This window comes from Athene cunicularia, assembly GCF_003259725.1.
Source record: "Athene cunicularia isolate RWA chromosome Z unlocalized genomic scaffold, athCun1 chrZ_part2, whole genome shotgun sequence".
Classification (NCBI taxonomy): domain Eukaryota; kingdom Metazoa; phylum Chordata; class Aves; order Strigiformes; family Strigidae; genus Athene; species Athene cunicularia.
Genome location: NW_020799143.1, coordinates 20,462,749 through 20,478,208, shown reverse-complemented (window position 1 = coordinate 20,478,208; position 15,460 = coordinate 20,462,749). Strand labels below are relative to the sequence as shown.

The following is a 15,460-nucleotide window of genomic DNA, read 5'->3' as shown; positions in this document are numbered from 1 at the left end:
TGTAGATGGGGATAAAGTCCCTGTGGTGCACATGAGGAATATATGGGGAAAAATGGTCTGGTTTAGTCCTGCGCCAGGCAAAGGTAAAGGCAAACCCATCCACGGGATTGCTTTTGCTCAAGGACCTGGGTGTACCTGGTGGGTGATGCAGGGCAATGGAGAGGTCCGATGCGTACCACAGGGGGACTTGATTCTGGGTGAGAACATGCCGTGAATTAGGCTGTGCCTTTGTAAATTGTTATTTTGTTATTGTTAACTGCTCAATGGCAGCTGGACATGACGCAGCTGGTATAGAATAAAGGGGTGGATTACAAAAGGAGGTGCTGGTTTAGGCCCTGCTGGGACCGGAGACCACGCTGCCATTGCCCCTCCCCCGCCCTCAGCCGGTCAGGCTGGAAGTGAGGCACAAACCCCGGGTTAAAGTAAGAGGAAATTTAATACAACAGTGTGATAAATAACAACCTGAACAACAACAGTAGCAACGATAACAACAATAAACAGTAATAATAGTAAAGAAGACAAAAGATATACAGAGAAATACAGCAAGGATACAGACAACCACCTGCACGTGCTTCCCAAGACCAAAGACACAAAGGAAAAGCTTCCCGCGCTGCCGTGCCCGGACCTGACGTCAGCATGGTATGAATAACCCGGCTGAAGATCCTTTCCCCCTCTCTACTGGGGAAACTTAACCCTATCCTAGCTGAACCAGGACAGCAACTTATCTTCCTCTTCAAACAAAAAGGCTCTTTCAATCAGAGATGGAAAGATGCTACTCTGCTACACCGACCTCATCAGAAAGATTGAAACTGGAGGTTCAAGAAATGCAGTTGTATAACACAATACTCAACTTGCATATGACAGCTTTATAAAATGGATGTGTAAATCCACCTATGGACATCTCTTAAACCAGAGATACTTACCTTTTCTAAGGAAGCACATAGTGTCACCTCAGAAGATTTTTCATGCACCTGGCACGACTACTTGTTCTGCTTGAAGGGAAATGGATGGCAGTATAATTCAAGCACCTTGGGGAAGCCATGTACACCTTGCAGTGGCTGGAGGCTGGATTTATGAAAGGATGCCAGGTGCCCAGCTCCAAAGGGAGAATTTTGGAAGCGGAACGCTCCCTGTCTGCCTCCTCACTTGGGCAATCCCTGTCTCAACCAGCAAAGCTTCTCAGCTGTGGGAAACACTTGTTCCTGGGCATGCCTAGAAGCAGGCCGGCTTTAAAAGCACCAAACAGCTCCGTGCCTGGCTCCTCTCTAAAGGTCGAGGTGAGTGTTTCACACTACACCAAGGACATCAGAGTCCACACGAAAGCAGCCCAAGGAAAGCTCTCTTCTGCTGTCTGCTTCACTGGGCAAGGGATCCACCTGAGATTCGCAGGGCCAGATTTAGCTTTGAACTAGGAGGAGGCTGCGCATCATCTCCCCATCAGACCACCTGGGACACACGCAGCACCCAGCAGTAAGAAACAGATGATGAAACAGGGTTCCCGGTCTCTCAGCTTATCACGGTCCTCTCCAGCTCCTCCGTAAATCCACCCCATTTAGGACACCTGCCTTCGTCACTACCCACTGCTACATGGTGGGATCCCAACAGGCCTGAATTTCCCACAGCTCCCACCTCCATTACAAGATCCCCTACTCAACCCCTGCACCCAAAACACCTGAGAAAACTCAGCTCTACAATCGAAAGTTTTGGGCAAAGTTGGGCTATGTCTATCTAGTTGCTCTTCCAGATGCTGGTTTCTGTTTTGTTTTCCTCACTGTTGTTTATTTACTGGAACAAGGATTGGACATGCATTTCACCCTTCTCCTAGCTACAACTGTAAAGAAATTTTAAAAGTTTCCTTTAAGCACATAATACTACAGAATGGGACTGTCAAGCCTGGTTTATGGCTATTCTGCTTGCTACATTGCTACATTCACATATGAAAAAGAAAAAATAACACAAACCTCTCTCAGCGGGGTCATTAGAACAGTTGCTCTCGCAAATGATGTACAAGGCCAAGTCAAAAAGCTCCCCCAAGACCAGATCATCAAATGCCCAAGCTGGCACCTTCGCGAGGGCTCCTCCCGTGCCTGCAGCAGTGGTGTCTGCCAGCCTTCGCACGGTTCCTGCCAAGAGAATGCCACCTGTCAAACATGCAGACTTCAGCTGCCACTTCTCTGATCTGGAAGAACAACCCAGCAGACAACACAATGACCGAGGACGTCAGTATATGCAGCATCTGGTCCCTCCAGCCTTTACTTCTGCAAAAAGCATTTGCAGGAGAAAGTGCTGGAAAGCAGGCGCGCGTTCAACGTGGGCAGTAGCAAAACTCCCACCGGCTGGAGGGGAACTTCCTCCTCGATATACTGGCTTTCTTTTCAGGAAATCTGAAAGGCAAGTGTCTTGTGACTGGCCAGACAAAGCCTCTCCTGCTGCTTCAGCATGCCCTGATCTCCAGACACGTGGCTTTACTGGGACTGCAAATAAAGATGACAGTTAGCCGTGGGGCAAGCAGAAGGTGGTCCAGGATCTTCCGCACTGTCCAGCAATCCAATTTTCTACCCTTTTGCTATAACAGGATCTGCTGTTCTATCTTTGTAAGGCAAGAGTGAAAAAACAAATGTATAAGGTTGAGTTACAATGAATAAGATAGGTTTACCTTTTCAGCTTACTGTTGATGGGGAATTACTCCTATCATCCACTGACTACTTGGAAATCATGGGTCCATTGTGCTGCTGCTTACATTATAAGGTAGGAGGATGATTTTTTGTATTTCAGAGCCTTGCAAGTATTTCTTTAGGGCATTACCATCACAAACACGGCTAAGCCAACTGCTTGACTTACACCTGTACGAGGTACAGAAAAAGCTTGCTCTCAGGCTTCTCCTCTTGATGAGCCATCTAACAAGGCAAAGTCCCAGAGCACAACTGCTTTCAAGAAAGCAGTCTTCTGCCTCGGTTTTGCCCCAGGAACTGCAGATATGGGTTGTTTTGCCACAGGGTTTGTGAGCCTAGCTTTGCCTCATACCTCTCCTCCTTCAGCTTGCCAGGCCATGGCTCCTCCTTCTTCTGCCAGGCTGCAGAGCAAAGAGGGTGTGGCTCAAGGTGCACATCTGCCTGACATACCATCTCCACCTTTATTTCGTGGTCCCCAGGCTCATCTGAACACAACTCTGCAAATCAAAGGCATAAGGAATGACACGTGTTGGGGTCTGCTGAGCTTTCAAAGTCATGACTCTGCCTGTTGATTCAGTAGGACAAACTACATGCCAAGACTGTGCCGCAGAATGACTCCTGTGAAGTAAGATGGCAAAAACCTACACCCCAACTGAAGAGGGGCACAACTGTTCTTGTTGACCCTCTGACACTGTGTGCTCTGCAAACCCTGCTGCCCTCCTCGGGAAGGACTCCTGGCAGCAGGTGTCACTCAGCAGATGTCACATGTCGCAGGACAAAGCACCGGGACTCACTGTGAAGAGCATGCACGTTCTCTTCCTACCCCTGCCAGAAGAGTCCTGGAGTAATAGCACATCTGAAGTGTGGGCACTTGGTCTGAATTGTACCCATCTCCTACAGGAATGCTAAGAGACCTTGCTCAGAAAAGAAGGGCTACAGGGAATGCAACACAATCTGCATTAGTAAGGTGGTAGGAGAACAAAACTTCCACCGCAGACCACCTCGTTTTGGGTGAAATGCTGTGTCAACGGAGAAAAGCCTCAGTGCCGCTGGGCAGCAGGCTCAGCAGGGCCCAGCAGTGGCACTGGTCACAAACCTCAGGCCACATCTGATGAGCATTTGGAAACTCCAAAGAAAGAATCCCTGGCTTGTGTGCCAGGACGTGCACTGAAACCTTGAAGAAAGGTCAATTAACCTCTGGAAAGGTCACCCTAATTCACCCTGTTTGTTAACGTTCAAAGTGGTAAATTCCAAGATATTGCTTGGTTTCTACTGTCCCTGCACCCTCTTTTAAATCTATTTTCACAGGCTCTGCCAATTTTGATTTGCCAGGAATGTCTGTTTCCCATACTGTAGGAATCACTGCAGAGTCTACCTCTGGTGGAATTTCTTGCTCCTTCACTTTTTCTTGTATTATCTAGATTTCTCCTGTTTTTGACTCATGTATTTTCAAAAAAAGTTCTCCTTCCTCAAAAACAATTTTTGCATTTAATTTAGATAACAAATCCTTTCCTAACAAGGGTATCGGACATTCTGGTACATACAAAAATTCATGTGTAATTATTTCCAAATTTTAAATCTAGGGGTTGCAGGATTGGCTTGTTTCCCTCATTCTCTGTTGCTTCTATTATGTTTGCTGGTTTTATTCCATTTTTTCCTTTACAAGTATTCAATACCAAAAATGCCGCTCCTTTATCTACCAAAAATAACTCCTTTTTCTCCCAGCTTGATTACAACCAGAGGCTCAGCTGGGTTCCCCTCTGGTCCCCTTCAGTCCTCTAAAACCATCACTCTGGCTATTTCCTGCTGAATATTTCAATTTCTAGGACAATCCTTTATCCAGTGTCCTTCCTCCCTGCACAAGGCACACTGATTTATTCCTAAGGGGCCATTAAAATTCCAATTGCCACAGTTCATAAATCCTCCCCTTCTACAGATTCCTCGTTCTCTTCCCCTGCCTCTTCCTCTGCCTGCTGTCCCTGTCATTACAGCCAACAATGTATTTTCTCTGGTCTTCCTTTCCGCTTTTCCCCTGTTATTATTACTTTCCATGCTGCTTCTAGCATTTTATTCAGACTCCTTCCATCATCTCCTTCAAGTTTCTGGAGTTTTTCTTTCTTATATCTTGTGCCAATTTTCCCATAAAAATCAAAACCAATTGTATCTGAGCCACCTCTGTTTCTACTCTCAAGTCAGTGTATTTTCTGGCAGCTTCTTTCAGTCTTTCCAAGAACGCTCAGGAAGATTCATTCTTATTTTGTCTCACCTCATATAATTTAGGCCAATTTAGGGATATAGGCATGGCATTTTTAACCCCATATAAAATCCATTTCTGATACCGACTCAGTCTCTCCCTGTGCTCCACATTATTTGGGTCCCACTGCAGATCCCCAGATGGAAAATTCTGCTCTAATGTTCCACCTGTTGTTCCACTCGAAACAGCCACTTCTGCTTGTGCTCTGCTGGCCTTTAATACCATCTGTTTTTCTGTATCATCTAACAAATTATTTGAAATCACCTGTAAATCACTTCAATCCAGATTCTGCATTCTGATTATAGTATCTACCACTCTGCTTACTCTCTCAGGATCCTCTCTATACACTTCTGCTGCCTGCTTCCAAGCCATCAAGTCCGTGACTGCAAAAGGCACTTTCACATACACCGGCCCATCACTGCCAACTCCCTGCCGCAGGGGAGCTACTGATTGTGCCCGCTGCCGAGTTCTTCAAGAAACAGGGGTATGAATTACAACCTCAGACGGCCCTTCATCCACATCCTCTATTCCACTACTCTCAGGTTCCTCTACCTGTTCTCTGTATTCTCCCCCCTGATGCCGTTCTCTCTGCAGAGGGAATATATCTAATTCCAGCCCTTCATCTTTTTCAGCAGAAGCAATTCTTTTCTTTAAACAGTCTTTTCCAAGCTCACATGTTGAACAACAATTTTTCTCCTTTTTAACGTCAGAAGTTATAGCCATTACTACCTTATTCCTACTAATCAACTTACATTCCTTCTGCCAATCCTTCCTCTGTCTTAAATAGAAAAATAAATCAACATATGGCACTTCATTTCCCTTCTCTTCTGCAAAACATCATTAACTGCAAAACGGTATTATAATCCAATGTCCCATTCAAGGGCCATTTTTCCTGATTATCCAAAGTATACAGAGACCACCAGTGATTACAATATTCAATCATCTGACTCTTTCGCAAATCATCATGTAAATCTCCCCAATGTGCTAACAAACATCCTAATGGAGAAGTTTTCGGAACTTTGTCATTTGCAGCCAGATTACCCATACTTTTACTTTTAAACAAATGAGTCATCTTAGATGCCATGGTTCATTTACTTTGTAACACAATATACAATCAGTCACTTGAATCTGTTGCTTCGTTCTTCTCCGGCTGCACCCCTTGCGGGATAACAGAACCGCGGATCTGAACTCCGCACTCGCTTCATGCTCAATTGCACGTCTCACGCTTACAAGCTCAATCACACCTTTCCAGAATTATTACCTTTAATAACAAACAGTATGTCACACAATATTATACGATTCTTAATTCTTACACAGTACACCACTGAGAAAATAAAGAATTCCACAATATGACACATGAAAATCTTCTAACTTTTCATTAGAGGCACTACCTTTGAGAATTCTATACCACATAGGTTCCCTTGTCTATACTATTGTCCAATCTTGCAATAGCTTTCGTTTACATCCTATGGGCATAGTCTTCCACTTACGCTAGGATCCTTTGGTCCAACCCTATGCAGCTTTCACCATGTCTGACAGGCAGACTTACACTAGTGGGACTCTAACCCACTTACCACAACAGTACCTTAAAATGTAAAGAAGTGTCTTGCCAAATTCCAGGGGACATCGAGAAGAGCCTTATGGATCAGGGAATTGATGGGTATCCCCAAGAAATCCTCGGTGCCGGCTGGAACCGCTCAGGTCCCTGACTCCTCCGGTCTCTCTCAGCGAGGTCCCACCTGAGTTGCCAGAAACTGTCACCGAAAACTGGGATAAAAACTTATTGACACTGATGTGATGTAGATAAGCAGACACTTCTTTATTGATGGCTGGGTGCGTAGGGGAGTCGTCTCACCAACAACACACACCAAGCGCTAAAATTATACATCTTATAGAGAACTTGCCCATTAAGTATTCATACATAGACATATAATTTTGTGTAAATCATCAATATACTCTCCTCCTATTTCCGATTCTGCACAGTGAAAGCTAGAAATGTCTAGAAATGGGTCTGGGGTGTAATGTGGGTAGGTGGTCCATGAGTCGGTGGTCGCAATCTCCCCCTGCCGGAATTACCTTCTGCTTAAGGACAATAGTTTCTTGGCAGGTACTTGCAGGCTGTTACAGTCACTTCCCTCAGTTCCCATTAATCCTCAACCTTGACAAATATTTGTGCTCTTCTAGTCCTATGTATGCATCATAAACCAGTTTACAAATGATCTTGTGCTTTGTTACCTAGGTCCTAACTGTTTCCATTAGCTAATTATGACCACTCCCTTCAGCCTTGGTACGGGACTGTACAGGGGATTTTAAAGTAGCAGTCAGTTGCTGGTGCAAAATGCAATAAATTTGAACAAATTATTTTACCACACTATCTCTTATGCTTCTATATTTCTATTAAATTACACACAATTATTTCTACTTATTGGTAAATCAATAACACCAGCCAAATCGTAAATGCTAAAGGTGATGCTCCGATTTTGAGCATATTATTTCTTTGCTGTTGTTGTGGATGAAAGTATTAACACGGTGGTGGTTTAGCAGGAAATGGAGATTTATTGATAACTAACAGCAATTTATCATTACAAAATAATTCAGAAATGTTGAAAGAAAGCAAGCAACATGTACAGATTCTAAAATGACAAGATTCACACTAACTTACTTAACAGTACCTTAATTTATACATATACATGTGCATACACAAAACATACAAACACACAGAGAGACAAGAGTATTTGGATCCAGTAGAATGAAGTACATACCCACACACCAACAGACAGAAAGAACAGGTGAAATAGAAGCTAGCTCAAAGGAAAATTGCCCTCTCGAGTTTAGAGCAAATACTCACAATGCCTTGGCATTCCTCAGCGGGCGATAACTGAGACTCGAGCGGGTGGACTTCGCCCTGGCCTTCTGTCTGGGGCAGACGACACCTTAAGGATTTTGGTACTTGAGAGGCGTCCCAGCTCAGGGGAGATGCTGGTCACAGGCCCGCTGCGATCCAGGAGAGCTCAAAGGGTCTCCCTTGTGGTCGCAATTTATAGGGTCCAAGATAATTGACTTTTGTCAGATACGGAAACATCAAGCATTCTGGTGCCTTCCAGCAGTGTGCAACTCTGTTATTGTTCCCATTTGACCCCATCCCAGGCACAGATGCGCCAGGCCCTTAGGAGATGATAGGCCATTATAACCATTTCCGAGTAATGGGAGGGGCAGGAGCTAGGCTCATTAAGTGGGTGCCTTGACTTTAGCAGTCCTTATCTCCACAGATTGGTGTATAGTATGGGGAATGTGGGTGGAATCACACCTAGCACCAAGCAGCCCAACAAGGAGGGGCAGGGAGGGGTGAGAACTGCACCACCACAATCCACCCCGTGACTAAAGTCAATTTATCTTGTCCATAGAGTGGCAGTGTGGTTGCCTCTTGCCTCTATGCCTATAAACAGAGGATGCCATAATCCAATTATAAAGGAAGGCAATTTTGTGTTTGATCAGCTTCTATTAAAAAAAAAAATTTACTGAAGTATACACACAGGGATACTTTTGTAACTGAGTCATCTGTTTAACCACCCTCCAAACCTTAATATACAATACTATTATAAGTAGTAAACATATTAGAAGTTAGAATTAGGAAGATCAGACCAAGTAAAACATGGAATTCAACAGTCCTCTTACTGTTGGTGACCATCCAAACAAGCTTTCCCACTGACTTGGGGAAAACAGACTCTAAAACTCGGATAGAGTTATAAAGCAGGTGTGTTTACTGCAGCGCCAGGGTGCAAGGGGACTTCTCCACAAAGCTTGCACACCCACCGCACATTTTAACAAAAACTGATAGAGTGGGGATATACATATTAATTGGATTACATAACACAAACATACATAGGCATGAGTAAGGCTGGGTTAGTTCTAGAGGCTGGTGTCAGCAGTTTATGTTCTCTTTGCACCTGCGCATTGCCTCCCGGTGGGCGTCTTTGGGAGGAAGGCTTATAGCCTGTCTCACCTTGTACTTTTCCCCGGAGCATGTGCAGATTCTCTTAGCCAATTTCTTGAATAACAGAAGTGTTTTTCAGCTGGTTTATTCATTCTATCTTATATAAGAGAACCAATGGAACTTCCACCGTCCATATATGGCTATCTTTACTCATTACCAAGACCCAACTAGTTAGACTACACCTGTTTCCCAAGGACAAAAACATGATATTTTGCTGAACACTGCAGTTCTTGGTAGATTTTCACAGTAAACTCCTTTGCTTTGATGATCACAGTAGTCCTTGCTAAAGGACGTGGTAAAATTCCACGGAACAGTCTGGGCAAGCAGCATTCTTAGCAATATTCAAAAATACTATAAGTAACACTATAAGTTGCTATAAGTAAGTAAATAAGTGGCTAAGCTGTTTGCTATAAGTCTCAAAACAAGTAATCATTTCTCTGTATCAATTCCCCCCTTTTCCCTAAGCAAATTCTTTTGAGTCAAAAGGGTTTGATTATATTTTATTACTGTTTGTAAGGTCCATACCTGTTTCATTAGGCTCTTCAATTTACACTAAAAGATAAAATTTACTGTCGTTAATATTGTTGTGATTATTAGTAATATCAATATTGGGTGAGTTAGTGTATTTAAGATTTTGGTACCTGATGGGGAATAGCCTGTAAACACATCCCACCAATAGGGTTCTTTGTCTGAATTCACTCGTTTCATGATTTGATGTATCATGCTGGACAGTATTTGAAGTCTTTTGTCCACTTTTCTTTTGGACCTGTTTCATCATCTTCTTAAATTCTCATGATGCAAAGTTTTTCTTACTAGGGTCAGATCTATTCCAATAGGAGCGGGCTGCCAATCTTGAATTAGCTTATAATTAGATTGTAACAATTGATAAATTGTGACAGGAACAGTATAATTGAAATCACACCCTGTATAACTAAAAAAATTTCAGATACAGATGTTGGAATGATTACTTTTATCTATCATAAGGTCATCTACTTGTACAAAATCACACAGGGTTCTTAAACACATCTTATACCCATGTAAATTATAATTATCTCTGAGGTTTCATTAGGGTGAATCTTGAATTGGCATGTTGTCATATAGTAGAATGGCTGCTAAATTCATCCCCAATAGATTGTTTCCCATAATGTCTGTATGTCCAAAATAAGCATCTGTCCAAGGCCCTTCCCAAGCACTTTTAAAGTTACAGTCCAGCAAAATTATAAGCACTTATACCCATGTCATCATTTTTGGATACGAAGCTTTAGAGGTCCTACAGGTGACAATTTCTATTTTGGCTTAGGGGCCTTCTTCACTGTGGTGTATCCAGGATGTCTGTCCCTGAATCTTGACTGCTGTATGGGAAGTTAGTAACAATGGATCTTCCCATTTTGGTTTCAGAGGTGAATCTGAAAAAGATCTGATATATACATAATCACCATGTTTAATGCATACAGGCCCATCCAGACCTCGAGCCCTGGTCCCTAGGACCAATTTCTCTATTTCTCGCAGCTGCTTTTGTAGACTTACAATCTGTTAGTATTTCATCTCCAACCTGGGTTGATATTCTTGCTTGTATCTTATATGGTCTCCCATATACTATTTCAAAAGGACTTAATTCCTCCTTAGTTCTGGGTTTGCTTCTGATTCTTAGAAGGTCTAAGGGCAATGCTTGGGGCCAGGACAATCCAGCTTCCTGGCCTAGATTTACTATTTATGTTTATGAATTATGTTTAATTAAATGATTCATTTTTTCTACCACTGGCTTGTGGATTATACGGGGTATGTAATCTCCAGTCTATTCCTAAAAGTTTACTAACCTGCTGGACAATTTTTGCCACAAAATATGATCTCTGATCTGAGGATATTGTTACTGGAACCCTGAACCTTGGTATTATTCCTTGTAACAAAACCAGTTACTTCTCTGGCTTTTTTAGTTCGGCAAGGGAATGCTTCTGGCCACCCAGAAAAGGTATCTGTCAAGACCAAAAGCTACCGAAACACCCCTTTTCTTGGGAGTTCAGAAAAATCAATTTGCCATTGTTGCTGTGTCACCTGCTTGATGGCGGTATATAGATTTTGGGCAACTATTCGCTGATTGAGCTATTTATATAAGGCCTCTGCTCCCAGTGGGATTTTTCTAAGTTCTGCCACCACTATAGCCCATAATAGTGCAGATGGTACTATTATTTTACCTTTAGGAGTCTTTGCCCACTTGCCCTCTTCTCTGCTTCCCTTTAGATCTTCAATAAGTTTTGGTCCTCCCTAGAACATTGAGGCTCACCATCAATTTGTATTTTACTGTCCGGGACCAAAGACTGCACTTCTATTTCACCTTTCTCAGTCACTCTTTTGCCCTCATGATCTGCCATAGTGTTACCAATTCATGGGTGGAATTTCCTCTTTGGTGAACTCTGCAATGCATTATGGCCACCTTTACAGGTAGTTGCACTACTGCTTCCAGAAGTTTGAGGATTTCTTTGGCATGCTTTTTATGTTTTCCCCGTGCAGACAAGAGTCCTCTTTCTTTCCACACTGCCCCATGAGCATGGACCACTTTGAAAGCATATTTAGAGTCCATCCATATATTAATTTTCATATCCTTGGCCATCTCCAATGCCCGTGTTAGAGTGATTATTTCTGCCTGTTGTGCTGATATATTTGGAGGAAGGGCTTTAGATTCTATTACCTGATCTTCGGCGGTTACCACGTGTGAGTGTGTATGCTGGGTTGTGAGCCTTCTGTGTCACTGACAATGTAAAAGTATCATCAGCATTTGGGTTAGAAGATTAAAGACATCTAAATTAATGAGGCACTTGTGTTAGAAGAATAACGATGTCTAGATTAACGAGGGCTAAATGCAAAAGAATCTGTGCTTGTTAGGAAAGAAACAGGTAAGATGGGATTCCTTAAAATAACAAAGCAGAAACTTACCTACCGGCTGCACGCGGTTAGTAATCCTTATCCAAATTGCTGAGAGGAACTAGTTTTTGAAATGAGCATGCGCTAGAGCAACACACGGATTTGCTGTTATTTTTAGATTGTACAAGAGCATATAAGGACTTGCTTTTCTAATAAACATCAGAGCTTGACTGTTAACCATATCGGTGTGTGTCTTGTCTCTCGGCCTCGTCCTGTAAAAATAAGGCCTCCTGCAACAACCACATATCCTGCCTTGCAGATACGTTGTTGAATAAAAGTGCTCCCATCTGTATACCAGGATTCACCAGCATCCTCTAATGGCTCCTCCTTGAGGTCTGGCTGGCTGGAATAAACTGCTTCAATCATTTCCAGAAGTCACGTGTCACTCATACTCCTGTGGCTCCACTGAGAAAAGAAGCTGGGTTGACAGTATTAGTAACCTCTATTTCTATATCATAAAACTACTGCTGCTGCTGCTGCTCTCAGGCAGCTAGGCCATCCCTTGTTTACTTCATTAAGTTGTTTAGAGAAGTATGCTACTGCCCTTCTATTTGGTCCCAAATTTTGGGCCAGAACCCCTAGGGTTATTCCCTGTTTCTCATTGGAGAATAACCAGAAAGGCTTAGTGATGTCTGGTAAACCCAAAGCAGGGGCATCCATCAGCTTCCTTTTCAGTTGATGGAATGCTCTTTCTGCCTCTCCATTCCAAATGAGGCAATTTGAATTTGATTTTAATGGTTCATAAATGGGTTTTACCATGAGTCCGTAGTTACATATCCACAGGTGACACCATCCGGTCATTCCTAGGAACGTGCGGAGCTCTTTAGCTGTCTGTGGCCAAGGGCTCTGACTGATGGCCTCTTTCCTTGCAGTCCCTAGGGTACGTTGACCAACCATGTCCTTCGACTCCAGAATAGGTTACTTGCTCTTGAGCTACTGGAGCTTTCTGTGGAGAGACTCAACAGCTATTAAGTCCCCAGAAGTTTAATAAACTAACAGTGCATATTATGCACATTTCTTTAGTTTCTGTGGCTATTAATACATCATCAATATACTGCAGGACTTCCATGATTGCATGCAGTCACTCCAATTGCTCCAGATCTTTAGCTATTTGGTTTCCAAAAAGAATGGGACTATTTTTAAATCCCTGAGGCAGCACAGTCCAAGTTAATTGCATCTTCCTTCTGGATTCTGTGTTTTCTCATTCAAATGCAAACAACAATTGACTTTTGGAGCTCAAGGGCAAGCAAAATAATGTGTCTTTTAGGTCCAGTATGGTAAACTAAGCCAATTCAGGTACCAATCTAATTAATAGTGTATATGGGTTTGCTACAACAGGATGCAGATCTCCTCCTCTCTTATTGCTATATACTATCTATGCTCTGTCCAACAAGGTCTTCAAATTCCTACTCTCTAACACTTTTAGCTTCTGCAACTTCTTTTGAATGGCACGTGCTGACTGCCCTATAAATAATTACACTAACTGTTGTATTCCCACCTCTGATCCTGGATCTAAGGGTGTGTCACCTCACGGTATCCCACAGCTTATCCAGGAATTCTGAGGGAGTATCTTTAGGTCCCTGTTGAAGGGCGTATAGGGCCAAACTGTTAACTGATTTTGGTATACCCTGTTCCATGCCCCTTACAATCCAATCTCTATATGCATTTAGCAACCTCATATGGGCTCCTCTGTTGGGGTTCCAGCACGAGTGTTTTATTAGAAACTGAAAATGATTGGGTCACCCCAATAGAGTTGCTTCGATACCATTTTGCTACACTTTTCAAAGTTGCAAGATCAAAGGAAGTGAATGGGACTTTTATTCTGACGGGGCCCCATCCACACTATGGCCTCTCAGAGGAGCCGGCAACACCGCGCTCACTCCCATCTCCTGTCTCTGTCTCCGATACAGGGCTGTGAGGTGGGCAGCCTGGCTCTGGCTCCTCCAAACTTTCACTCTCCTCCTGCTGGCTTCCTACCAGCGGTTTATAGTACTCTGGTAAATCCTTTATTTTGGCCCCTTTCTTTTTCTTCTTATTTCTTTTTCCAGTGCCAGAACTAGTGGATCTTATGGGGTGCCAGGCCATGATCTGTTTGATAATCAGGATGGTCCTGGAAGGTGAAAAACATGTCTGCATAGGAGACTTCATCCCAACTCCTTCCCTCCTTAAAACAGCATCAGCTGTAGCAGGGTGTTATAATTCAAGGACCCATTAAGGGGCCATTTTTCCCCTCATCCAATTTATATAGGGGCCACCACTGATTGCAGTATTTTATTAGTGTCTTTTTATTCACACTTGCTCCTGGAGGTCCCCCTATCTTCTTCTAGTGTTTTAAAATACAGCCTAGGGGACACTTTTTGATTATTCCCCGACTCTGGCTGCTTCCCATCTCATCTACTAGACATTAAATGCTACCCAATTAAGCTGACAATATCCCCCTCAGGCAGATGGTACAGAGGTGCACTCTCCCCAGAGAGTACACACCCAAATTCAAAACAGCAATGAACACAGAATTTCTGCCTCCTGCTAGAAGAGGTATTTCACCTGTGACACTTAAAACGCTGAGCATGAATAACAGGCAGCATCAGTGACCCAGCATGCAGGCACTAGGGCTCTGCACTAAGGAATGTTCACTCGTCGTGCACTACCCCCCCAGTATAGAGTCTGCCCTGCACTCCGTTCCGTTCCTCTCTGGCCGCTTCCCTGGCAGGATAACAGAACTGCGGGTCAGAGAACTCCGCACTGTGCAGCTGCAGCTGGGCTGTGTCTCACACACACAGAACAACCACACAATCACACAAAGAGGCCTCTTACACTTGTTACTAACACAACATAAAATGACAAATACTACAAACATCAAAACAACAATTACAACAATTGCTAAATCATAAAAGTCATAAATCAAAGCTAAAAGCATAAAACATATACCATGAGTTGTTTGCCATTTATCCTTTACCACAGATCCACACCTGATAGATATCGAATAAATTATCATCAATGGTACCACATTTTACATTTGGCGGTAACACGGCAATGCCACACCAATCCCATACCCTGTACTAGGAGTACCCAAGTTGACCTAGGATTCCAATGTAGTCACAGTGTCGAAACCACCCTGTCACCCACAGGCCCACTACCACTCTACTTGGGGACTCACACCCTAAACCCAGGGGCGAGCACAAAGGATCTTTACCTTGTGTAGGACGTCTCCTTACGACTTATAGGTCTCCCCATTCTTCAACATACCTGATCTGCTGATGGATGGTCCTTATCTGCCCCTGCTGAGATCGGGAGAGCGAGGGAGGTTCTCTGAGAAAGAAACCTTGGGGCACACCTAGAACAACCCCCTCTGAGCTGGTCCTGCAGCCAGACAGAGAGGGTCCCATCTGGGGTGCCAACTGACTTGTGGAAAGCGGACTCTACAACTCCAACAGAGTTATAAAGCAGGTGTGTTTACTGCAGCGCCAGGGTGCAAGGGGACTTCTCCACAAAGCTTGCACACCCACCGCACATTTTAACAAAAACTGATAGAGTGGGGATATACATATTAATTGGATTACATAACACAAACATACATAGGCATGAGTAAGGCTGGGTTAGTTCTAGAGGCTGGTGTCAGCA

At 43.5% G+C, this 15,460-nt stretch overlaps 1 long non-coding RNA gene across 1 annotated transcript; it reads right to left on the bottom strand.

The window, feature by feature from the left end:
• Positions 1 to 1,872: 1,872 nt before the first annotated feature.
• LOC113490070 lies at positions 1,873 to 3,332 on the bottom strand. The gene is made up of 2 exons (XR_003400143.1): positions 3,025 to 3,332; positions 1,873 to 2,123 (listed from the first exon to the last, which is right to left on the bottom strand). It is a non-coding gene; the product is annotated as an uncharacterized LOC113490070 (long non-coding RNA).
• Between the last annotated feature and the right edge of the window lie 12,128 nt (positions 3,333 to 15,460).